The 25,610-nt window shown below is 37.9% G+C and overlaps 1 protein-coding gene across 4 annotated transcripts in view; it reads right to left on the reverse strand.

The window, feature by feature from the left end:
* ADGRV1 (adhesion G protein-coupled receptor V1) overlaps nucleotides 1-25,610 on the reverse strand; it is a 543,743-nt gene that overhangs the window by 191,170 nt on the left and 326,963 nt on the right. The gene's annotated exons all lie outside the window — the stretch shown is intronic.

Consider the following 25,610-nt stretch of genomic DNA (forward strand, 5'->3'; position numbering starts at 1 on the left):
AATGTAATCCCTGTAAAGGCAGAATCACTGAATGTTTTACTCACTGTTGTATCCAACTCACATAGCCCAGTATCTGGAACATAGTAGGTAAATCTTTTATTGGAGGTACTCAATAAGTACTTGTTGAATAAATGGATAAATAAACAAAGTGAAACACCCCTGTGATTTCTATTATTTTGTATTTTCTCTATTATATGACTACTGTGTTAAATTTTATAATGGAAAGTATACATGGCAAGGGAAACTTTACAGCAATAACAACATACTGTAACATTGCAAGGAATAAATTCCTTCCCTCTTTAGTTCAGAGACCAAGTCTTCTTGACTTAATATTTTTATAAGCTACCACTATGCCTGAAACATGCCTGAAATGTTCAATAAATGATTGTTGAAAGAAAGATAGATTCCAAAATGATAGAGGGGTGTTGAAAGCAGAAAACTGACTTATGTCTCAAAATAGCACAGCTTCTAAAAAGGAAACACAAATACCACTAGTGCTTCTTGGATTTAAAAAAATGAATAATGTGCTCAAAATAGGAAATACAAATATCACTAGTGCTTCTTGGATTAAAAAAAAAAGAATAATTTGCTCAAAATCAAATCAGAATATTGTTTCTATTGCTCCTCCCCATCTACTTGTCCCAAACATGTGCACATTAAATTTTCTCAAAAATTTCTGCCCGAAAGTTTTCCCAGGATGGCATCACTGTGGTGAATGACAGGATCTGGGATGAGACTTCACATGCTTCCAGCATCACTATTTCACAGGGAAAGACTAACTATAAGCAGTCTCCTCAGCCAATTACAGGAGAACCAAAATGCTAATTCATAAATTTACAATCATATGTATCTCATGCCATGCTGATTCTTCCCTCTTTGGAATTATTTATTGAGTACTTACTGTACCAAGTATAGGAGAAAAAGAATCCTGCCTTTTTTTCTTTTTCAAGCTATGGACACTGAACAAGTCAGTTTACCCTTTGGGGACTAATTCCCTCATCAGTAATAAGGAGGAGGTTAGAAAAAATTAACTGTAAAGTCCCTTTCTACTTCAAAATTCCAGTATTCTTTTTCAAATGAGAAGTATTCCTATTTCATTTTTTTGTTTATTTAGTTCTAGGTTGGGAGTATACATTGCTCACAATAAAATAAAAGCAGACACTAGGAATGAATGTCGCATTATTTCCTAACAATCTGGTATAAATGAGTTCCCTGAATAAACTAAGTCAACAAATTCCCTTTCCAGAACATATCACAAATAGCTTTTGAATTAATTAGGGCTTACCTTAAAAACATACTCAGATATTCCTAGATTTTTAGCTTCTAAGTTCTGAGTTGTAATTTGTCATAAATTTAACCTTCCTAAATTGTACAAATGGTTTCTTTACCAGCTGAGCCACAGGGAAGGCCAAGAATACTGGAGTGGGTAGCCTATTCCTTCTCCAGCAGATCTTCTCAACCCAGGATCAAACCAGGGTCTCCTGCATTGCAGGCGGATTTTTTACCAGCTGAGCTATCAGGGAAGTCCATTCTCTTAACACTCTCATCAAAACACTAATGAACAATAAACACCAGAAACTGCGCCTCAAAAGATTCAAGAGACACGGAACTATGAGATTCAGTCCCCCAAAATAAAAAAAATTAATTTCAAAGTTGTATGTTTTCCTTTTTACAAAGTGGCATCTTTTCATAAAGTCTTTATAAGAGTACTTATAAACCTCTCTAATTCAGATTCTATAGTATAGACTGTGTTGAATTTATTCTGTATTTTTGTTCTAATCAACCTGAATAGTTTGCTAGGTAAAACAACAAAACAAACCAGCCTAATTCAAACTGTAGAGCTTCCCTGGTGGCTCAGAAGGTAAACAATCTGCCTGTAATGCAGAAGACCTGGATTCGATCTCTGGGTCGGGAAGATTCCCTGAAGAAGAGAATGGCTACCTACTCCAGTATTCTTGCCTGGAGAATTCCACGGACAGAGGACCCTGGCGGGCTACAGTCCACGGGTTGCAAAGAGTCAGACATGACTGAGAGACTAACATTTTCACTTTTCACTTTCCAAACTATAATTGAATATGCTTAGTTTTATGCATTCTGTGAAACTATTTCTAAGTGGTACACTAATTTAAATGATTCTTATTCTTCTCAATGTTTATTTCTTTGAAACAAATCAGTGCAAGTCATTGTTTAAAACTGTATTTACTTTCAAAATCCAATTTTAATTAACACCTAAAATCTCATTCTTAAGATACTTCTTCATGTTTTATTATGTTGTAATTTTTTTCTAAATCATAAGACTAGTTACAAACCTATTGTGTAGACTATGAACATTCTTCCAGAATGTTCTCTAAGAGAAATGCTTTTTCTCATAATGGGAAAAGATTGATAGATTGATAAGCAAGAGAAGGCTGAGCTCTTAATAAACAGTACAAAAACAGGGATGAACTAAGAATACTTGGAGAACCAGCAATTACACAATATTGGGCCTATCTACAACTAAATTAAAGTGAATTAACATATAAATTAATGAAAGTAAAATAAAATCTAGCATATTTGGCTCACATATCCTTAAGACACATAACCTAAGAGACAGGAAGTTTACCACTGTTTTTTTACTTAAACACATAGAGATGTCCAGGAAAAAGGGATATTATCAATTAGTTCTCTGGATACACTAAGTTGAACACCATAGGAGGAAACAATAATTTTTTCAATGGTTCTCCATCATTCAGGTGTTGATTCATTCGGTAAGCAAGTGTTGGAGTGCCTACTATCTACAAAGCACTATACTATCTATGCAAGATGAAGAATATGATGCCAGAAAACAGTGTAAATTGAGGTGCTACATATTTTCTCTTGGTTTGCATGTGTATGAGCACACACGCATGTGTGTCACATACTAATGCTGTGAAGTCATTATTGTTTCCATCTCAATTTAGTAAATGATGACAGAGGATCTGATAGGGGAACTAACTTGTTTAAGGGTCACTGAACAAGCACTAAAGTGGGATTCAAATCCTGGTGTTCTGATTTGTAAAACCAGTGTTCTTTCTAGAACATCATGCTGCTGCTCCCCAAGCTATTCAACATTAAGCAGGAGTCCTATCTCAAAGTCCTGAAATTCTAGGTTAGTGTTTGTTTCTCAACGTTTTTTAACCCATGGGCCACCGCAGGTTCACAATGGCAACAGAACATAATAACTATGGCAAATATAACATTACTCTTAATTCTATATTGATACAACATATGTACATCTTAATTAAAAGAAAACTGTATTCCCAAAAGAGAATATCTGATATATTTTGTTGACAACTTATTAAATTCTTTCTTCTTCTGGTTGATTAGAGCTCTATTATAACAGCTAAGGGAAGACATAGGCTTTCCTGGTGGTTCAGCTGGTAAATAATCCGCCTGCAATACGGGAGACCTGGGTTCGACCTCTGGGTGGGGAAGATCCCCTGGAGAAGGGAAAGGCTACCCACTCCAGTATTCTGGCCTAGAGAATTCCACAGACTATATAGTCCATGAGGTTGCAAAGAGTCAGACACGACTGAGCGATTTTCACACACACACACACACACACACACACAAGGGAGGACGTGGAGGCAAATAATTCTTTTTTCACTTTAAATATAGAGCATGTGTCTCTTCTTCCTTGGGCTAAATAATAACAAATAATAAAAGCTGATTTTCCTGTAGACTCCATTTCTCAGTACTCCTTTATACACACTCCTGCTACCATCCCCTCCCTTTACCACGCACATTCCCTCTCCTCTCTCTATGAAACAGTCTTCTCTCCACTCTCCATCATACCCAAACCTACTCAGTTTTTACAGAAGCAGCTCAAATTTCACCTACTCTGGTCATGACAGACTCCTAGACTTTTCTATTTTTTTGAGTGCTAACAGCATTTGCTGAGCATTTATACTGGGCCAAAAGTTGTCCTTTCGAACAGGGAAGTTCCTAGGAGGAAGCAAAACATGCACATACGAAGCAATAAAATGTGACAGGTGCTGAAGTAGAGGATGGTGTAAAACCTCAGGGGAATGCAAAGTCAAGGCTGAATAGTTCTGCTTGTGTATGGAAGTCAGAGGAATATTCAAAGAGGAAACAACGCAGTGGCTTGGCCTTACCCTCTCTTCCTCAGGACCCTTCGTATTCCAAACCTGCTGCTCTAACTGCATTGATTGCCCTTCTCTAAAACATGTTCACATCATCTCTCAACTCTTTGCTTTTGTTCGTTGTCTTCTGTGTAGCTTGAATTTTTGTCTGAGCTTTCTCTATTCAAAATTATGTCCAGTTTTCAGGGTGTGGTGGAAATGTCAACTCTATCATATGGCTATTTCCTTCAACCATAAATAACCATTTCAAGCTCTGAATTTTTAAAGACAGGATTCTGTTATAACAATGAATCCATTTTGCTATCCAATTCTCCCAATTCTTAGATTACAAATTAACTTTAATCTCCTGGAAAACTGTCACCTCCTTAAAGGCAACAATCCAGTAATATTCTCTATTATTATTATTTTGAATATATTTTTAAGAAGGAAAACATCATTAAGTATTCAGTATCCCATACAGACTCTATCATGATGTTGAGCATAGTATTTTCTTAAACAGTGTTATTGACGTATGATTGACAGACAATAAATGGGACATATATAATGTGTATGATTCAATTAGTTTTGACCTGTGAAACCATCTTCACAATCAAGATAATTAACGGATCACGCCCCAAGCTTCCTCACGACCTTTGTAGTACCTCCTTACACCAGCACCACATTGCACATCCTCAGGCAACCTGTTTTCTGTCACTACACATTAGTTTCATTTACTAGAATTCCATGTTAATGGAAACATGTATACTCTTTTCTTTCTGGCTTATTTTACTCAGCATCATTACTTTGAAATTCATCCAAAATAATGTATCAATGGTTTACTCTCTTTTTATTGTTGAGTAATATTCTAATAACGTGTCCTATCACCTGTTGATGGATATTCGGGTTGTTTCCAGTTTTTGGCTTTTACGAGGAAAAGCTGCTATGAATGTACAAATCTTAGTATGGACATATGCTTTCATTTATCTTGAGTAAATACTTAGGAGAGGAATGGCTGGACCATATGCTGTGTATTTAATCTTTTAAAAACCTGATTAAGGGACTTGCCTGGTGGTCCAGTGGCTAAGAATTCACCCAGCAATGCAGGGAACGTGTGTTCAATCCCTTGTCCAGAAAGATTCCACGTGCTATACGGTGCAACTAAGCCTGCGTACCACTAATACTGGAACCACAATCTACAGCCATCAAGCTACAGCTACTGAGCCCACATGTTGCAACTCATGAACTATATACTAACAACTAACTATTAGAGAAATTAAGAAAATAGTCCCCTTTACATCTGCATTAACAAGAATAAAATATCTAGGAACAAATCTAACTAAGAAGATAAAAGACCTGAAATTGAAGAAGACACAAACTGATGGAAAGATATACCACGCTCACGAATTGGAAGAATTAATATTGTTAAAATGACCATACTACTCAAAGCCATCTACATATTCAATGCAATGGCTATCCAAATACCCATAACATTTTTCACAAAACTAGAACAAATAATGCTAAAATTTGTATGAAAACATATAAGACCATGAATAGCTGAAACAATCTTGAGGAAGAACAAAGTTGGAGGCATCACATTCCTTGATTTCAAACTATACTACAAAGCTACAGTCATCAAAGCAGTATAACACTGGCACAAAAACAGACACATAGATTAATGGCCTAGAACAGAGAGTCCAGGAATGAATCCACACTTATATGAACAATTAATCTATGACAAATGAGGCAAAAATATACACAGGGGAAAGACAGCCTCTTTAGTAAACGGTTTTGGGAAAACCGGTCAGCTACACTCAAAAGACTCAAACTGGGTTACTCTCTCACACTATGCATAAAACTAAATTCAAAAACAGATTAAAGACTTAAATATAAAACCTGAAACCATAAAATTTCTAGAAGAAAACAGAGGCGAGCTCTTTGACAGTGGTCTCAGTAATACATTTCAGTCTCAGTATTTTTGGATGTATCTCCTCATTTGCAGAGAACAAAAGCAAAAATAAACAGATGAGACTACATCAAACTAAAGAAGGAAACTATTGGCGAAACAAAAAGGCCATCTACTAAACAGGGGAAAATATTTACAAATGATACACTTGATAAGGAATTAACATTCAAAATATATAAAGAGCTCATACAACTCTTCTTCAAATAAAACCAAACAACCTGATTAAAAAATAGGTAGAGGATCTGAATAGACATTTTTCCAAAGAAGAGATACAGATGGCACATGAAAAGACACTCAACATCATTAATCATGCTGGGCTGTGCTTAGTCGCTCGGTCGTGTTCAACTATTTGCGACCCCATGGACTGTAACCCGCCAGGCTCCTCTGTCCCTCTGTCTTGCCTGGGGATTCTCCAGGCAAGAATACTGGAGTGGGTTGCCATGCCCTCCTCCAGAGGATCTTCACAACCCAGGGACTGAACCCAGGTTTCCAGCATTGCAGGCAGATTCTTTACTGTCTGAGCCACCAAGGAAGCCCAAGAATACTTTACCAGCTGAGCTACTCAGGATGCCCCATTAATTGCGGGGGACATGAAAATCAAAACCACAATGGGATATCACGTCACACCTGTCAGAATGGCTATCAAAAGGACCACAGATAACAAATGTTGGCAAAGATGTAGAGCAAAAGGAACCCCTGTACACTGCTGATGGGAATGCAAGTTGGTGCAGTCCCTATGGAAAACAGTATGATGGTGCCTCAAAAAATTAAAAATGGAATTACCATATAACCTACCAATTCCACTAAGGAATTTGGGGCATTAACCCAGGGAAAACAAAAATATTAATTAGAAAAGATACATGCATCCCTCTGTTCATTGCAGCATTATTTACAATAGCTAAGATATGGAAGAAGATATGGAAGGAACCTAAGTGCCAATCCATAGATGCATGTGTGTGTATGTGTGTGTGTGTGTGTGTGTGTGTGTGTGAGAAAGAGATATTGGAATATTATTCAGCCATAGAAGAGAATGAAATCTTGTCATTTACAAGAACATGAATGGACTTACTTGGTATTATGCCAAGTAAAATAAGTCAGAGGAAGACAAGTACTATATTATTTCACTTGTGCATGGAATATAAAAAATAAAAATGACCAAGCATAACAAAACAGAAATAGATATATAGATTCAGAGAACAAACAGGTGGTTGCCAGAGTGGAGGGAAGTGAGTGGAGCAAAGAAGTGGGTGAGGGAGATTAAAAGGCTGTTTACAAAGAATGGTTCTACATTTAAAACTTGAGAAATTTTCAGGAAAATGTTTAAAATCATACAGTCTATTTTCAAGGATTCACAGTAACTGATGAAATTTTATTCATTCTTTCCTCAGTAAAGCAAGAGGAACAGGTATCTTCAAAATTCTGTATCACTTTAAAAAGAATTCAAAATTTTGCCTTGTTCCTGACTTGGTCTTGAAAAATTAGCAATCTCATCATCTCTCTACAACCCAGTTCAACTAGTTACCTAGTAGGCATAGAGTATCTAGCACTGAGGTGGGCTCTATGGAAGACACTAAGGAGCAGAAGAAATGTTTCCTAGTTGGGAACAATGGATTATCTAGAATCAGAGATGAGATGTTCTATATCAAGGCTGAGTCACACACAAGATTCCCTCTCTCCTACTCTTTTTATGCCTTAATCACAAACTTTATAAAGTGATCATTCTTTGTTCTGCCAAGTAGGAATAAGGATATAAAAGAAGATTGAGGCTTATTTCTATTGATGGTAGTAAAATGAAATAGTCAGCATTAATATTTAGCTCAATTAGCCATTTCATCTGTAGGAAGAGGACATTATTTATAATAGATTATTAATTTTTTGAAGATTTTCTTGATGTAGGCCGTTTTTAAAGTTTTTATTGAATTTGCCACAATATTGTTTCTGTGTTATGTTTTGGTTTTTTGGCCATGAGGCATGTGAGATCATAGCTCCATGACCAGGGATGGAACCCACTACTAACACTTTCACTTTCATAGCTATATATACATACGCTATATCTCTCTTTCTCCTTCTCACCATATATATATTCAGTTTTATCCAGGAGATGAATACAGCTCAAAATGAAGCACCAAACTTTTGTATCTACTCATCACTGTACTTTTCACTGAAATAACTACCATAATTATGAATATATGGCCAGCTCTCCTAATATTTGGAACCATTCAATGTTAAGATACTGATAGGAATTATGAAGCAGCTGTTGTACAAAGTTCAAGTTTAATAATGCATTATTCTGGAAATGGTTAATCAAGCATGAGTGAAGTCATCCCTCCTTTGTCAAAGAAGCTCCATATCAGAACACCATGTACTTTACTGAGTCACTTCCAAACACTGAATGGAACACGCTCTATTTTAAAAACTAAGAGGACTGGGCTGGATGCAGGCTAATGTGCATCTAATGTGCATGGTAAGCCACACTGCTCTAAAATATCATGATGGTTTTTTTTTTTTTTTTGCTTCATTCTGACTTGTCATTCAAATGCATCTCAGAATATGTGGCTCAGACTTTAAATCAAATTCAGCCATCATGTGCACAGGTACTTTAAGATGCAGAGAACCCCTAGAGTTTCCCTATATCAGGGAAAGGCAAGCACCCTCCCTTCTCTACACTTGTGCGTGCATGCTCAATAGCTCAGTGGTGTCCAACTCTTTCTTTGCGACCCCATGGACCATAGCATTTTAAGGGCTCTTATGAATCATATTCTTCAATTCTGGCCATTTTTATTATATATTTCTTTGATAATTTCTTCCTCTCCATTGTCTGTTTTCATACTTTCTAGATCCATTATTAACTAGGTATTGGACCTTCTGGCCTGATTCCTTCTTTCCTTCTTCTTCTAAAAATATATTCTTTTTATTTACTACCTCTTTGTTCCCCATCTAGCTCATGAAGATACTCATAAAAAAAAAGTTTAACATTTTTAAACTTAAAGTCTACCATATATACAGTAGATCTCAGGAATCTTTAATTGCAATTAGACAAAATTTTACATCTCTATATACCCACTATAAAATCACCATCAAGATCAAGATATGGAACATTTCCAACATTTCATAAGGTTCACTTATTTCCCTTCCCAGTTAATACCCAGTAGCTTCAAGAAAATCACCATATACACCTGTATTACCATCAGTTAGTTCTGCCTATTCTTAAACTTCATTCTGAATGGACTGTAGTATGTACTATTTCACATCTGGTTTATTTCTCTTAACAAATGTTTGTGAGATTCATCTATGTTGTTGTAATAATGTTTCACTCTGTTTTTAATTGCTGTGTAGTATTCCACTGAATGAATATACCAAAATGTATTCATTCTACTTCCTATGGACATTTGGGTTATCTACAATTTGGGAATATTATGCTTAAAACTCAACATTCAGAAAACTAACATCATGGCATACAGTCCCATCACTTCATGGCAAATAGATGGGGAAACAATGGAAACAGTGAGAGACTTTATTTGGTGGGGGGCGGGGGGTCCTCCAAAATCACTGCAGATGGTGACTGCAGCCATGAAATTAAAAGACACGTGTTCCTTGGAAGAAAAGCTATGACCAACCTAGACAGCATATTAAAAAGCAGAGACATTAATTTGCCAACAAATGTCCATGTAGTCAAAGCTATAATTTTTCCAGTAGTCATGTATGCATGTGAGAGTTGGTCTATAAAGAAAGCTAAGCACTGAAGAATTGATGCTTTTGAACTATGGTATTTGAGAAGACTCTTGAGAGTCCCTTGGACTGCAAGGAGATCCAACCAGTCCACCCTAAAGGAGATCAGCCCTGGGATTTCTTTGGAAGGACTGATGTTGAAGCTGAAACTCCAATACTTTGGCCACCTGATGTGAAGAGCTGACTCATTGGAAAAGACCCTGATGCTGGGAGGGATTGAGGGCAGGAGGAGAAGGGGACGACAGATGAGTGATGAGGGGACAGTGATGAGATGACTGGATGGCATCACTGACTCGATGAATGTGATTTTGGGTGGACTCTGGGAGTTGGTGATAGACAGGGAGGCCTGGCATACTGGAGTCCATGGTGCTGCAAAGATTCGGACACAAGTGAGTGACTGAACTGAACTGATGAATAAAGCTGTAATAAATATCTCACAGACTACTCTTTTATGACTTATTATCTTGGGTACATATTTAAGAAGAAAATTGAGACTGTAGGATAGGTGTGTGCTTGTTTAGCACAAATTCCCATTGGCAACACCTGGTATTGTATGTTTTTTCTGAATTTTAGTCATTCTGGTTGATGAACAATTGTGTATCATTCTGGTTCACATTCATTTTTTTAACCCTCTTTAACTAGGTTCCATGGTTACCAAGGAGCCACTAAGACTACTTTTTAGTATTCATGCAACTTGATCACTTTGATATTTTATGTTATTGGCATACCTTCCTTCTTTATATTTGCTTGCTTCTAAATCTCTTCCTTATACAACATAAAGATTTCTTTCTTCTGAACCAAAGAGTCCTGGATTCAAATTTTAATATTACCAGTAGACAACAGTGATGTCAGGGAAGTTATTCAAGTTTCTGAACTTCAGTATCTATATCTTTAAAATCAAGCTAACTATATTCATCTTGTGGAGTAGTTGTGAAGAATAAGTTATGTCACATGTAGCATATCTCAAACTTCTATGGGAAAAGAATATGCACGTCTGACTCCTGGGAAGTCTGGGGCTGTATCCGTCACAAATACTTCTTTTGTGTGTGTATCATACTTAATCTTAAATACTGCATATGTGCATACAGTATTCATGCATACACGAATTTTGCATACACGCGTGCTAAGTCACTCTGGTTGTGTGCAACTCTTTGCGACTCTATGGACTGTAGCCCGCCAAGCTCCTCTGTCCATGATTCTCCAGGCAAGAATATGGGAGTGGGTTGCCATGCCCTCCTCCAGGGGATCTTACCAACCCAGGGATGGAAACTATGTCTCTTATGTCTCCTGCACTGGCAGCCGAGAAGGCAATGGCACCCCACTCCAGTACTCTTGCCTGGAAAATCCCATGGATGGAGGAGCCTGATAGGCTGCAGTCCATGGGGTCGCGAAGAGTTGGACACGACTGAGCGACTTCACTTTCACTTTCCACTTTCATGCATTGGAGAAGGAAATGGCAACCCACTCCAGTGTTCTTGCCTGGAGAATCCCAGGGAAGGGGGAGCCTGGGGGGCTGCCGTCTATGGGGTTGCAGAGAGTCGGACACGACTGAAGCAACTCAGCAGCAGCAGCAGCAGCAGCGCCACTTGGTAAGCCCATGTGAATTTTACATGTTGCTTAATATCATCATGCTTATCTAACTATATGTATATTAATTTTATTTTGCTGTAAAACAACACTGATAACTGATGATGTAGGAAGATAGGACCGACACATGGGTTCTCATTCACTCTGCAACACTGTCCTCCTTTATCCAGGGGATAAATATACCTGTGAAAAGAATAGACAATCTTGACCTTCTCCATGTTGTTTCAGAACCTGCATTCCCTTCCTTCTACAGCTCTTAAATACGGTATTTCAGGCCTGCTTAGAATACTAAAGAAAAACAAAAAGGAGAAGAAAAATCTGTCTTTTGAATAAAAAGAAATTCAGTTCAATGGCCAGGGAAGGTCTTGCACTGTGTTGCTTAGGCATTTTGGAATTGCATTTAAAAAAATAAATAAATGGGGGCTCCTCCTAGTTTGAATAGTGGGACCCCAAAATTTATAACTACCTGGAACACTTCATTAGGAAACAGGGTCTTATAGATTCATTAATTTAGATGAGGTCACACTGGCTTAGAGTAGGCCCTAAATCCAATGACTGACTGGTCCTGATAAGAAGACCATATATGCAAACAGACTCATACACAGGGAAGAAGTCCATATGATGACAGAGGCAGCAACTAGAAGTGAAAAGCTGAAAGTCAAGAATGCTAAGGATCACTAGAAATCACCAAAAACTTTGAAGAGGCAAGGAAAGGTTCTTCCCTAGAGTCTTCAGTGGGGCACAGACCTGCTGACACTGTGATCTCAGATCTCTAGCCTCCAGGACTATGAGAGAATAAATTTCTGCACCACTGTCCCAGCTGTGGTGCTTTGTTACAGCAACCCTAGGAAACGAGCACAGGCTCGCCTTTCGATGGACAGCTCATGGGAGGCCTCTTTGAAGAACTGACATTTTAGCTGTCATCTTAAGACAAGAATGGAGGAGGGCATGGCAGCCCACTCCAGTACTCTTGCCTGGAGAATCCCACGGACAGAGGAGCCTGGCCAACTACAGTCCATGGGGTTGCAAAGAGTCGAACACAACTGAGTGACTAAACACTAAAGACAAGGAAGTGGTGGCCAGGTAAGCGTAAGAGAGGTTTTGCAAGCCAAAGAAACACAGCACATGCCATGATTCCCAGGATGGAGAAGGGTCTATCAGGTTCAATAAGAGGAATGATTTGTCCAAGATGAGAAGACCAGGAAGAGAAGAACTGAGACTTGGTTCTAAGACTTCAGATTCAAAGACCAGGGGTTACAGCTCTCACACTACCTCCCAGATCTCAGAACAGCCTCAAACCAACCAACCAACTGGCCAATTCGCTCACCCATCCACCCCTCAGTGTTCAATTTTTTTTGGCAATTAAAAGAGAAGTATGGCTAGAGGCTGAGCAGAGATTGCTGACAAAGGACATTTTTGTGAGATAGGAGAAGGACAGTACTAAAGAGCTATTCTACAATTTTTCCTCCTGGCCAAAGCACCCTAGAGAAACACATGTGAAAACCAGCTTAATCAGTCTTCAAGTCTTAGTGATTATTTGTAGCTCCTAGTTGAAGAAGAGGCAGAAAAGGTTTCCTGGAGGCTGTAGCTCTTTGTGATTCAAAATCACCTAGAGGCAACCACTGTGAAACCTTCCTGAAATATTCATCAGGTCCCTGGCTTGATGAAAAAAGCTGCAAGGCTCATCTTTATCCTACACAAACTGTAGCCGTAGTATCATAGGCTAAAATCAGCTTTCGGGTAGGTTTTTGCTTGATCTGCTTAGTGCTTTTAAAAAAATCCAAATATTTCACACAACAGTTTAGATACTCAATTTTCCTTAAAAAGTCAAAAGTCCTTGCCATAGGGAATGATTAGTCAGAGTTGGGTAATGGCTTCCACTTAGAAAGGGCATACATTTACCAGTTACCATAGTCCCCAGGGCCACACTTAAATAGCTTTTCTGGTCTCCTGTAGGCATTTGGGTTTGTGAGTCTTGTTCTATAAAAATTAACTTTACAATCTCCAACCTGACCCCGCATTATCTGTACATTTAAATCTCTCACTAGTCTCAAACGCAGAACCTACTATTAACCCTGAGAAACTCCTCATTCTTCTGTAAATATCTCATATTCATTTCTCTTTCTCAGCTCTCTTTTAGTCAAATCTACCCCTCCTCCAGGGAACACCATACATTAAGCCATATATTTGACACTTACGCCAAATATATCTGGCCCATTACTTTTCTAGAACTAACTCCTTATTATGTCTGCTAAAGTTTTCTTAATTGAATGCTGACTGGCATTGTTAATTAATTATCAAGTACATATATTTAAGCCAAAGGTTATACAGTGTTTTCATGAATGTCTTTCCTATCGTCTTAACACTTAAAATATTCATGGTTAGTTGCATAAAGTGTTTGATGAGTGAATGGTCTCAATAAGTCATCATCAAAGAAAGGTGGGCTAGTTAATAATTCTAATTATTCACACTTTTGGATTATATTCGCTAGGCTCTAGGTTTCACCTTCTTATTTTCAGACAATTCTTTACTATGAAGTAGCTAACAAAGAGCGGAGAGAATAAAGAAGGGTATATAGTTTTCTTGCAAATGCTCTAACACAAGACTTTATGAGGAGAAAGACTGAAATCACTGGCTAAAATAAGGTTATCAGACTACCTTGGATTAACCAATTACATTATCAAAATTAAAAACGTATTGCATCATCATATTTTAACTTCCGTAATCATTATAACCCTATGAGTTAATCCCGGATTGCTTCTACTAAATGAGATGTCAAGTTAGCTATGGCTTTTATTTCATACGCACCTGAATTTAGACTATCCTTGTTCTGCATGAGAGTCAGCGCTGAAGTTGAATCTTTAAATTCCTAAGATAACTGTGTGGCTGAGAATGGGGGTTAGACCATTCTCCCAATTCTGTCTCCAATCCCTGTATTTTCAGTTGGGGGACTAGATTGGCAGTGACTCCTAGAGCAGAAACCATCTAGCAGGTTTTAAATGGTTTTGGACTGTTGCCTGGTAGTAGTAAAACCAAAATTAATGAGACAGAACTGATTTGAGAATGATGAGTTTGAAATATGCCAGAAGCTCCATATCCACACTCTTGCCCACTCAATTTAACTCACTCCTGAAGGTCGTTCTCATTAAAAAAAAAAAAAAAGCTTTATGTATTACACATCTCCACAAGACTGATCATTTACTATCAACCAATTTCATTTCCTTTTACTTAAGAAAATTTTTTGTGACTTTAAGCCTCACCGAGGATTATAAGTGATTTCCTGTCCCTGTTGATTTGGAGCAAATGGACGGCCCTGATGCACGTTTTACAATATTGTAATCAGCGTTCTGAAGGAAAGCTTCATTTGCTTTGGATGGTGAAGTTTGCTTACAATATTTAAAAGAAGTGATTTCACTTGGCACAATATTCTTAGGAATTCTTTAGAAGCAGGCTTTATTTATATTTGGCTTTTTTTTTCTTAGGAAATGTTCCAAATTAAGGATTTTATTAGTATTCATTTTCTGCTCCAAACAAGAGGGGAAAACAGGAGCACATCCCAGGGGGAACACATATAAAGCTTGGCTATCACACAGTTATTTCTGTGTTTCTTCCACAAAAGAGTAATAAGTTCGCAAGAAATTATGTCCGTAACCACACATTTAAATGAGAGCTTCTAAATGGCTTTCACAGTGAACCTTGAAACGAGGCTCTGGCTGAATGTAATTTCCCTTCTGTGCGCTCCTCCTCTCTGCCGGTCCCACCTCGGTTCTCCCTGTCATTACTAACTAGTGCCGGTTCAAACTGGCTGGCTCCAGTCTCTGCAGCATCCTTCCTCTGTTTCTCTGGGCTTTTGTTTGAGTTAGAATAGAGCATGGCTTTTTGCTTCCATGCAGCTTTGCAATTAACCCCTAAACTGAAAAAACATCACCAAATAACCTGTTAAGGTCTTAATTATCTGAACAGATAGCATTAATCTAAAGCAATTATAACTCCATGTTTACTATTTATTATCATATATATTTATATTTCCTCTATTCTCCTGGTTCTGGTAGTAAATAGCTTTCAACCCTTAGCTGAGCATAAGTCATTCTGTATAACTGTTCTGTTTGTTTATGAAGTTCTACAGAAATGTGTATATGAAGAATTTGCAAAGAATCCAAGCAAAGTTCATTCAAATATTGTAACTTTTCCTGTTTTTTCCACTAAACAGACAGGAAGCATAAACAGAACAGTCCTGAGTCATCCAACAAAGAGAAACCTGGAAAATGTCACTGATACAGTGGCATTATTTTAAGCAATGCACCGGTTTTAAAATCAATCATTTGAAGCACTGAATATGTCCCTTCTGTAGCAATACCTGTGGGAAGGAAACTCTTGCAAAGCAATTCTTATTTTTAGAATTAAGTACATGCCATTATCATAATCCAAAGGAAATAAAAAAAGCAATTTAAAGCATATAAATATTATGTTCAGATAAAATAAAACCTCGCATTATTTACTTACATCAAACAAACTGCCACCCTATGTTAACTGCAGTTTCCTTTCTAGTGTTGTAGATTAATACACAAGCCTGTATAAGAAGAGTTCAGGCATCAGGCTTCTGTATTTCTAAGCCTGCCGTGAGTGTGTGTGTGTGTATGTGTGTGGGAGGAAGAGGAGGAACAGAGGAAAGATGAAGGCGACGTGACAGGGTCAGTGACTCTCTCAGTCAAGTCTTCGGAGCCCCTCAAATGCTGACACACACTTGAGAAATCTAATGGGCTCCCCCAGACTAAACTGGCTGAGAGAGCTGAACTTGGCCTGACAGCAGGCGGGACACACGGGAGAGTGACCTTCAGCCTGACCGCATGCTCTGACCAGTGCAGCGTCTTTAATAACTGGAATGTAAGCTCCCCTCAGCAGGGCCTGTGCTCCTGGTGTCCCCACTGCCTTATATTTGTCTTCATTTGTGTGACCGGCCCCCAAAGGACTGAGAGTCTGGTACCTCACTTCAGAAACTGAGTCCAATGACCTAACATCTCCACTGACCACATTAAAAGGCCCGTCTCCAAGCTCCTGACACACACTTTCCTCTCTGCTTTGGGAGTTTCATCTCAGAAGCAAATTCGCTGTGACAACAGTCACGACAGTGTATACAAAATCCCAGACTGCCTGTCCCCAGTGCACGTGTCTACAATTAGACAGCGCTTTATACCGAAACTCAGTCCGTTCTCCTCTGCGTCCTCCTTTGGCCAGAAATGGATCAAACTGGAATACGAAGTAACATCATCAAAATCATGGATGACTCACAGATTCAGAGTAAATGCCAACTAACTGTGGCCCGTTGCTGTGAATTCTTAGAGAAAAGTAGAAAATGATACAAATAGTCTGTTTTCCCTTTTGTGAAATCGTTTGAATGCTGACTGGGCTTCTGTACATCACAGAATTAGAGTAGCTCATATTTTGGATAAGACAGGATCAGATGTACATCCCATCCCTTAAAGGACAGTCAGTGGAGGGTGGTAGAGTCTTAGTCTGTTTACATTCTTTTTCTGAAATGACTGCAGTTCCTCTGCTCTTCTGCTAGTGTGCAGTAAATGCTAAGAGCTATTTACAAGAACAGTCCTGAAGAGAAAACAGACAACAGTGGTGTTTGGAAGGTCTAAGGAAAATCAGAATATCAAGCTGTATGCTTGGAAAATATGTTATTTTTGAATTGCATGAAGAGGTGGCATGGCAGTGGCAGGGTCTCTGGCCTCTATGGGGAAATTCTAAATTGACATCGGTGTTAAAGGATAAGACAAATGAGTCCAATGACTCTTAAGCCCCACAAGAAAAGAGTTCTGTCTTTTTTTCATGAGCCAACATTCACTGGATCATGGAAGAAGCAAGAGAGTTCCAGAAAAACATCTGTTTCTGCTTTATTGACTATGCCAAAGCCTTTGACTGTGTGGATCACAATCAACTGTGGGAAAATCTGAAAGAGATGGGAATACCAGACCACCTGACCTGCCTCTTGAGAAATCTGTATGCAGGTCAGGAAGCAACAGTTAGAACTGGACATGGAACAACAGACAGGTTCCAAATAGGAAAAGGAGTACATCAAGGCTGTATATTGTCATCCTGCTTATTTAACTTATATGCAAAGTACATCATGAGAAACGCTGGACTGGAAGAAACACAAGCTGGAATCAAGATTGCCAGGAGAAATATCAATAACCTCAGATATGCAGATGACACCATTCTTACGGCAGAAAGTGAAGAGGAACTAAAAAGCCTCTTGATGAAAGTGAAAGAGGAGAGTGAAAAAGTTGGCTGAAAGCTCAACATTCAGAAAACGAAGATCATGGCATCCGGTCCCACCACTTCATGGGAAATAGATGGGGAAACAGTGTCAGACTTTATTTTTTGGGGCTCCAAAATCACTGCAGATGGTGACTGCAGCCATGAAATTAAAAGACGCTTACTCCTTGGAAGGAAAGTTATGTCCAACCTAGATAGCATATTCAAAAGCAGAGACATTACTTTGCCAACAAAGGTCTGGGTAGTCAAGGCTATGGTTTTTCCTGTGGTCATGTATGGATGTGAGAGTTGGACTGTGAAGAAGGCTGAGCACCAAAGAATTGATGCTTTTGAACTGTGGTGTTGGAGAAGATTCTTGAGAGTCCCTTGGACTGCAAGGAGATCCAACCAGTCCATCCTGAAGGAGATCAGCCCTGGGATTTCTTTGGAGGGAATGATGCTGAAGCTGAAACTCCAGTACTTTGGCCACCTCATGCGAAGAGTTGACTCATTGGAAAAGACTCTGATGCTGGGAGGGATTGGGGGCAGGAGGAGAAGGGGATGACAGAGGATGAGATGGCTCGATGGCATCACTGACTCGATGGACGTGAGTCTGAGTGAACTCCAGGAGTTGGTGATGGACAGGGAGGCCTGGCGTGCTGCGATTCATGGGGTTGCAAAGAGTCGGACACGACTGAGCCACTGAACTGACTGAACTGATACATATATGGTCTATCTTACAGGGCTTTTGTAAGTGTGACATGAAGTTACAATGAAAAAGTGCTTAAAAATTTAGAAATCACTATGTAGATGTTAAGTATTATGATGATTCTTTAAAATTTGGAGAAGAAAGCTATTCTTCTAACTGATAGAGCATCGTATCTAAATCTCCACTGAAAAGTTGTTTATCAATTCTAAATATTATTCCAAGGTGAACGAGAAAGTTTTTTTTTTCTCTAAATTATGATAATTTTGTTCCATACATATTTTCATAATACTTTATTTCTAGTCCTTTAAAGTATTTCATTCAGAATAATGTTAATCCACAATATTTCTACAAGGCAGGAGGAAATTCAAATGGCATGGAAAGTAAGCAGTGAGCCTAGAATGGAATTCACATTTCCTGACCTTCAGTTTAGTGTTCCATCTGTTAAGCCCTGGTTTTGAATAATGAACTCAAATTAACCTAATCGTCATTGCTCAAAAATTCATTAATCACAGCAGCAAATCTGAACAAAATGAGTAAGTCAATGAAAACCGATACCCTAGAGTTGCTTTTAAGTGTCATTCCTCACACAGCTAACCAATTAATGAGAGAAACTCTAATCCATATCTTGGACCCTTCTTTGACTACTATGTTTTAAAACATAATATCATGGCTTAAACTGACAACAAGTTTTTTTTTCATCACTTTGGTTTAACTTTGCTTCTCAAGCTGGAAGGTTTCAATGTGGTTTTCTACAAGTGGCACATTTAATTTTTAGACAAACTTTTAATATTTAGACAAAGTATATTATCTTTTCCTGGATTTCCTTCATTTAAGTCGATAACAATAGCAATAGAATAACTGATAGTCTTCTGCCACCATAGATTTATAATAGAAAATATAGAGAGAGACAAGCACAGGCAGACAGGCGTAGTATGTCTTGTGTCCCTGTTTCAGGCATGTGACAAGAATCATCAATTGAGTTCCTCTGGACATAACTCCTGGGTAGAAAGATAATAAAAGTGAACCTTGAAGCACCAATTGCTTTTCTCTAACCAATATTGTACATAATAACCAATTTCCTTAGAGTTTACTGATTAATGAAAATGCTGCCAAACCAAAGCTATTATTAACAATAAGCTGAAATGTAAGCTTCAACAAGATGGAGATTTTATATGATTTTATATGATTTGTCACATGTCCATATGTTATGCATAGAACAGTGGCTTGCATATACTAGGTACTCAATTAAGTACCTGTTGAGTGAAAAAGAGTGGAGAATTAAACAGAGGCTCTGGTGGAGGAAGCAGAGTAATATTATCCAGAGTAACTCAGAAAAATCTTTATTAGAAGTGTTCAGTAGGGAAGCCTTTAATAAAATAATCTCTTTTGACACTGAAACATTGCCAGCCTTGCTGTTATACTTTCCATCCCAAAAGCATACTCTTCAATACTTATGGGTAGTGTATTAATTTTGGCAACAAATTATAAGTCAAAATGAACCAGAACCAAAATTGAGGCAATCTAAATAAGAAAAGCTTCAAGGCAATCAAAGTGAAGTTTTCAGAGCAATAAGTTCCACAAATAGAATAAAAGTCAGTAAATAAAAAACTACTTCTGCCTTAATGGACATTAAACATTACTTACTGATAACAAATAAAATTATTTATTTCTTCCTCTTGTTCAAACAGTTCAGAACTTCCAACTTAAGATTCACAATAGCTTCACAGAGGAAAAGTCCACTCTAAATACAGACCAATGATAAGAGTTTTTTTCTAAGGGTAGGAAGAGTAAAAATTATAGCCAGCATCAAATATAATCAAATAGTTTAGTGAACTGGAAAGGAATAAAAATCAAGAGACTGGGCAGGTGCTAAAGTAGTGATCTTGTTGGATTATGGGTCTATAAGTATGCTGAGACATCAGAAATTTCAGCTCCTGTGGGAGACAGGGGACTGCAGGTCGCATGCACTGATGTCCCCTTACCTCAACTTCCTAATAAAAGACTGAAACAGTTTCTGTCAACTGTCACCTGTGTTAGTGTTTTATGAAGTTGTAAGATTTACTAAGTGAAAACATCAATACAGCCACCCTACCTGAAACTGAGCCAAGTCATTATTTAGCTCCTAGACTAGATTGACTGCTGCTGCTACTGCTAAGTCGCTTCAGTCGTGTCCGACTCTGTGCGGCCCCATAGACGGCAGCCCACCAGGCTCCGCTGTCCCTGGGATTCTCCAGGCAAGAACACTGGAGTGGGTTGCCATTTCCTTCTCCAAAGCATGAAAGTGAAAAGTGAAAGTGAAGTTGCTCAGTCGTGTCTGACTCTTAGCGACCCCATGGACTGCAGCCTCCAGGCTCCTCCATCCATGGGATTTTCCAGGCAAGAGTACTGGAGTGGGGTGCCATTGCATTCTCCAAGACTAGATTGACTAGTATGTTGTTATTATCAGTCTGAGTCCCAGAATGGAGACTCTAAGTGTTGGGTGGAAGCAATTGCAATACTGTTAGACATGAAAAGATGATGAAGAAAAGGAAAAAGAGAAGAAAAAAGAATCTGCTACTCCAAATACGCCTGCCAACCAACACTTTGAAGCATATGAATAAACCTAATGCAAATAAAAGGCAATCAATAAAATCAACTATTTGAATATAAATGTGCTCCAGGTGAAATTAATTTCATGAAACAATCTGACAAAGACCTTAAAAGAGTAGGTTAACGATGACCAGAATTTAGTGTAGACAAAATTATCAATAAAAGTAACAAGCGTCCACAAAATATACACAGAAGTGAAATAAGAATAGACAAATGGGAAAAATACGTAACTTGATATTTAAAAGCACAGTTATTGAAATTAAAGATACAATCAGTGGGATAACTTTAGGCTGGCATCAAAGAATGAATTAATGAAAGGGTAGTAAATACTGGAAAACTCACCCAAAATTCAGCATAGAAAGACAAGGTTAAAAATTATAAAAGAATATGTAAAATTTTGGAAACTGTGTGTGTGTTAATAGCTCAGTTGTGCCCAACTCTTTGCAATCCCAGGGACTGTAGCCTGCCAGGCTCCTTTGTCCATGGACTTCTCCAGGCTAGAATCCTGGAGTAGGTAGCCATTCCTTTCTCCAGGGGATCTTCCCGATCCAAGGATTAAACCTGGGGTCTCCTGCATCTTTACCAATTGAGCTACCAGAGAAGCCCATTGGAAAGTATCCTAATATACCTTTCAGAAAAAGAAAATTGATAAAGGAATATGTAATAAGGCAATTGCTGAGCATTTTTAAGAATTAAGGAAAAACATGTCATTAGCTAACATGCAATGGACATGAGTTTGGGTAAACTCCGGGAGTTGGTGATGGACAGGGAGGCCTGGTGTACTGCAGTCCATGGGGTTGCAAAGAGTCGGACACAACTGAGCAAATGAAGTGAACTGCAAGTACATGTTATCTACATTATCTACATTAGAATGATGGACGGGCAACAACAGATGGCAAGAAACAGTGAAGAGATATTAGAAAGGTGCCAAGGAAATAAAACTCTTAACCTAAAATTTCATACCTACTCAAACTATTATTCAAGAATTGAGGGTAAATAAATATATTTCAGACATAAAATGACTGAAATACTTGACACTACCACATTTACCAAAAGACTCATTAAAATAAATTCTTCTCTGGAACAAGAAAAATTAAACTCAGCAGGAAGGTATAATATACAAGAAACAAAGATAAACATAGCAAGTTACTGTGTGGGCCAAAATTTTTATCTATTTGCTAACCAAATGACAATTCTTGTTGAAAAAAATCTATAAATAAAAATGGATGACTCATTTTAATTACAAAGAGGACAAAGACAATAACTATAGATACTGCTAAACTTCTCACAAATAATACATGTTAAAATTTATGAATAAACATTAAAACAATCCACAATTTCCAAATTATCAGGAAAAAAATAAGAGGTCAAAGAAAACATTATCAATTCACCAGAACACAGGGAAGGAGAACAAATGAAGGAAAAAACAAATAATAAACAGAAAACATAAAGCCATAAGTTATCCAGTATATCAGTAATCACAATAAACATACATAAACCAAACTCATTAGAAAAGAGAATACTTGAATTCATTAAAAAAAACAAGCTATTTATTGCTTAACAAGAATCCCATCTAAAACAAAAACACATAAAAAGCTGAAAATAAAGTATGAAAAAGACAATATAAATGTGCTAAAAACAGTATTAAAAGGCTATCTTAGCAATAAGGAAATCAGACAACTATATAATTTAAAAGAAAAAAGCATTAAAAGGATATTTATAATAGAAAAACTATCAAAATATATGAAAAATATTGATGTAATCTTAAAACATATTTGGTAAAACTTGATGGAATTCAAAGGAGACAGTGAGAAATACCCAGTCAAAATAAAAGCTTTAAAACATTTTTGTCAGATACTGATAGATCAAGCAGATAAAAAAATAACAAGAATAAAAAAGAGTCTGAACAAACAAAAAGTTTGGCAAGTTAACAGAAAATATTTATAAAAACTGACTATGTACAAGATTCCTGCTAAAATCTCAAAATTTTTTTTCAAAACGATGTCATATACACTCCACTTTTGACCCAACACTACAATATGAGGACTCAGTAGGAAAAGAAAACATTTAAACCTTTAAAAACTGTGCTCTCAAACGAAAGTTAAAATGAAAATCACAGAATGTTTAGAACTAAATAAAGTTACCAAATTTTACTGTAAATCTGCTATAGTGACATGAAAAGTAAATTTATAGACTTAATTGTACTTATTTATAAAACTAAAAAGATATAAATTAATTCAAAAGTAACTACAGATTAAAAAGTAAATATTAAATAGAAAAATAAATAATAAATAAAAAACATTTACTTGAAAAAAGCAGAGACAATAAGCAAAACCATAGCTTGGTTCTTTGAAGAAATAAATAAAATAGATGAACCTACAGAAAGGCTTATCAAGAAAAAGAGGCACAAATAAACAATACTGAGTATGAAAATGGAAAGAGATTTATAAATTGACAGTACTTTAAAACTCATAAAAAGATTAAAAATTCTTAAGTATAGATCTAAATCTAGATTTAGATACTGACAAAATGTTTGTATTCAGGTGAGAGAGAAAGAAAAGTACAATCTATGTTGGAAATAAACAGATAATAAACTAATTAATAATCTAGTACTAATTAGTTCTGTGTGATCCATAGTCCAAAATATCTTGGCCCAGAAGAAATCAAAAAGGTTATTCGGAAGAACACTGTCTTATGGCCATTGTCTTTCTCCACAACTTATAATGATGGCTCAAAAATTTTAGGGTACAAAAGGATCACCTTAGAAATTCATTACAAATGCAAACTCTCAGTCTTCATCATGAAAGATTCCAAGTCAAAAATTCTGGAATAACCACATTTTGGACAAGTAACCCTGATAGACTTGGCTTTCCACCCGTCTTCTGAGAAACACTGCTTTAAGACACAGGACATCCGGACATCCATCTATAAAAGTTCAGTACATCTTTCTGTCGTGAACACACATCACAGGTGTATAGGGGTAAAGGTGTCAATTCTGTGGTGCCCACAGAATTAATAACTAAAAACAGTAACAAAAGAACTATTAGCAAATCATATGCCCATGTTTTCCTGCTGAACATACAACACTATGAACTTCCACAAGTCTCAAGAGCATAATCAATCTCTCCTCTCTCTACTAGAGAGCAAAACTTGCCCGAGTAAGTTACAGCTAATCCCCCACAGTCCACTGCTAGCATTCAGGGCCCAGGGGACTGCAGGGAGATGCAAAGTCTCAGAACTACTCACCCCTGAGGGAAGAGATGGGAGGGCCTTGGTCTCTGACTCTGGAGCAGCTGAGTGGCAGACATCTGAGATGCGAGGCAGCATGTTATTGCCAAGGGATCTCCACAGAGGACCAGACTGATGTCCCTGCCTTCCTCCCCCCAGTGGCTTACAATTACAAGAGTCCCCAAGGACCTAAGTATAGCCACAGGAAAAGGCCAAGGAAGCCCAGAATTGCCAGATTAAGTTTCTACACCCTAGCAGGATGGGGCTCGATCCGGCTATGATCAAATAAGAGTCATATTCCTTCCATATGTGTGTGGGGGGGGAACTGAGATTCATACCCTGGACATTCTAGGTAGAAGGACCCTAAATCAAACACAAGAAGATTGAAGAACAGGGCATTTATAGGAACTAGCAAGCAGTCTGGCGTTGCTTCAACAGTGGGTGAAGGAAACTGAATATTGAGGCCTTCAAGTAACTGAATTCAAAAGTTCTGAGTTTATGCTAAATTTATTGTTGTTGTTCAGTCGCTCAGTGGTGTCTGACTCTGTGGGACCCCGTGCACTGCAGCACGCCAGGCTTCCCTGTCCTTCACTATCTCCTGGAGTTTGATCAGATTCATGTCCACTGAGTTGACAATGACAAAGCTACAGGGGATCATCACAGGTTTGGGACCTGGGAGTGTGCCGGCAAAGAAACACATACTCAGAACTTTGTTGAGAAATACAGTTAATGTGGAAAAATGTATTTGATGAAGAGGAAAGGAGACCGAGAGAACAGTAAGTAGACTGACTCCTACAATAATCAAAGACATGATTTTGACTGAGTGAAATACACACACAGGGTATTACACATGGGTGTGTGCACACATGTCCATGCATATAAAACTCAAAGATCTATGCATATAAAACTCAAAGAGATGACCTTCTGAATGAATCAGTTCTACACGACCTTAGCCAAATGAAGCCAGCATGTTCTGTCATTTAATCCTCAAAACAAGTTGATACATTGGTCTCATTATCTCCTGCTACCAGGAGGGAATAGCCTCAACAAAGTTAAGGAACTTCCTCAGGTTCATCAAAAACCCATCATCTCTTGCCTAAACAATTGCAAAACCACTTAAGCTAATTTTCTCTCTTTCATTCCAGCCCCCTGTGGCCTAGATTCACCTCGGAAATTAGAGTGACCCTGTGAAAAGTTGAGACAGATGAGTCCATTCTTCTGCACAAATCCCACCCATGATATCCCCATCTCATTGGTAGGAAAATTCTACTAGGCCCGCTCTCATCTCTCTGTCTTCCTCTGCCAACACCCTCCTCCACATTTCAGGCCCAGGCTCTCTGACTGTTCCTAGAATAAACCACAGAACTGTGCCCGCTTTTCCTTTTGTCTGAAACTTTCTCCCTTAGTCCTGTGTGTGACCTTCTCACTTCTTTCAGATCTCTGC

The sequence above is a fragment of the Bubalus bubalis genome, chromosome 9 (genome assembly GCF_019923935.1).
Source record: "Bubalus bubalis isolate 160015118507 breed Murrah chromosome 9, NDDB_SH_1, whole genome shotgun sequence".
Taxonomy (NCBI): Eukaryota; Metazoa; Chordata; class Mammalia; order Artiodactyla; family Bovidae; genus Bubalus; species Bubalus bubalis.